Raw genomic sequence first — 2,190 nt, forward strand, 5'->3', positions numbered from 1 at the left:
TGCAACTTTTACTTTCTGTGCCGGACGGAGGGAGGCTGCATCACTCGACGTCGCTCTTTCGAAGTCACTCGTTCCGAAACCCGCTTTTAAAAGACGCGGAGGAAACGCTTCTCAGAGGCCAACGCTCAGCAGGTTGCTTTCTGGAGCTGTACAGTCAAATTAATGGAGTTAATTTGAGAAAAAGACTTTTCAAAGAAATGGTTCACACATCTAAATCAATTAACAGCTGTAATAATAAAACAGACATCGAAAACCTTTGCAAAATATATTATTAATTAATTAATCAAAATTAATGGTAACTAGGCTCGGTAATAGCTTAGTAACGTAAATATCAATAAATATGTGCAAAGCTAAGGTATGTCAAAATATTTTGTGTATTCTATTCTATATAATATTATTGTAAAAAAACTATCGTAGCACTTATTCATGTAAAAATATTGTATATCATTGTATTTTATATTGTTCTCGTGTTTTCATTCATAGCCCTGATGAGAGTTTTATATAAACTGAAACGTTGGCTAACAACTTTTTTTGCATCATAAACATTTGACCTATACTCCAAGAACTATTTAAGCATCAAATTTTTCCAATATTCCAAAACCACGCAACTGGAATACGCCAAACAATATGCAAGTCGTTTTGCAGTCCATGCGCACATAGCCACTAATTTCATTATGTTAGCGCATTCTCACTGTCATTCCACGTGTAGCGCAGGTAAGGCTCGTCGAATCAAGCAAATATTCAACCTAATGCTTCTAATCGATCGATCAATTATCAACGATTAATGAAAAATCGTTGGAACAGCAGTAAATGGGGAACTGAAACGCTGTTTGTAGGTAAATAAATGGATTTGAATAACAAAATGTGTGAAAAAATAAGGTTAATAAAAACTGGCCAGAGATTTAAAAAATAATCATGAGATTTGTAGTTTTTTCATCAAAAGATATTTCGAAATTCGATCGCTGTAAAGTTTTGTCTTAATCCATATTCAGCATGCACGCGAAGAATTAAATTAACAAAAATTTGTCTCGTGGCTCATTCCGACCCGATGCGCGGCGTCATCAACCATGCTGGAGTTTACGAATGGAAACTTGAAGATCTGTGTGCCTCCGATGATTAAATCCTTACTTTTTTCATAGGTTCTTGGGAGACATTATGGTGAACCAGATGCGTACGCTGAGCGAGGAAGAAATGCCCTGCAGGGAAAATTAATGCCAAGATTGAAATATGTAAATATCATTGAGTAAAATCAAAACCTTTAGAATTATAATCAGTTTAAAATTAACGAGCCAATTAACTAAAAATGTTTATATTACATGTAAACTCTGAATCTTACGTTATTTCAGTTCATTCCCAAAAGATGGGTCGGTAAAATTTTGATGATATCTTGTACTCATTAATCGCACATTTCTAAAAAAACACTTTCATTAATCTACTTGAATATTAAAGAGAATATTTGAACTGTATATTGTAAAAGGTAGTATTTAAAGAGTAAAATTTTGTGATGTATACCCGAACACAGTCAAGTAATTCGAGTCCAACCCATAAAAATTAATGATTTTCTCATTTTACAGACGAATATTGGGAACAACTTCGGGAAGTGAAATTCGGGACTTTCTTAAAATATGAAATCTTAGAGTTCAACGAAAGTTACCTCGATATCAGCAAGGGCTTCGGTTATCGGCACAGAAAAATAGCTGGAGGACACTTACTTCCCTTGCTAAGGATGTTTATAGAGTTGAATGAGATATTCCGAGGCAATTACTATCTCGTACTCATTGCTCCCTGAATAAATATGTTTATTACTCATTGGTAGCATTTATTCCCAGGAAAATCTTCCCGTGCCATAAAAGATGCCAGTTATGCAAGCTCATGAACGGATTAAATACATTGATAGCAATGCCTACGGTGAGAAAACGTTGGAAAGCTAAAAAAAAGAAGATATATAGAATCGGTATGAGGACCCACTAGGAAGCTACGTGACCTCATTTAATGAACAAGTATATCAATCAATAATGACTTGAATATTAATCAACCTATTTTCAACAGTTACAAGTGCTCTGCCATAAATGCGAAAGTCAGAAAACTCGCATTTAAAAGTCACCAAGAGGATATTCATGCTGCACTTGCTACCAGGAAATGTTTAGCCATGCTTCACCCTGGAATATCACCGGCAGGAAATAAGTTAAG

The 2,190-nt window shown here is 34.9% G+C and overlaps 1 long non-coding RNA gene across 1 annotated transcript; it reads left to right on the forward strand.

The window, feature by feature from the left end:
- The first annotated feature begins 1,138 nt into the window (after window positions 1–1,138).
- LOC124173997 lies at window positions 1,139–1,809 on the forward strand. Its single transcript, XR_006868824.1, has 2 exons — window positions 1,139–1,229; window positions 1,575–1,809. It is a non-coding gene; the product is annotated as an uncharacterized LOC124173997 (long non-coding RNA).
- The last annotated feature ends 381 nt before the right edge of the window (window positions 1,810–2,190 follow it).

This window comes from Ischnura elegans, chromosome 2 (genome assembly GCF_921293095.1).
Source record: "Ischnura elegans chromosome 2, ioIscEleg1.1, whole genome shotgun sequence".
NCBI lineage: Eukaryota > Metazoa > Arthropoda > Insecta > Odonata > Coenagrionidae > Ischnura > Ischnura elegans.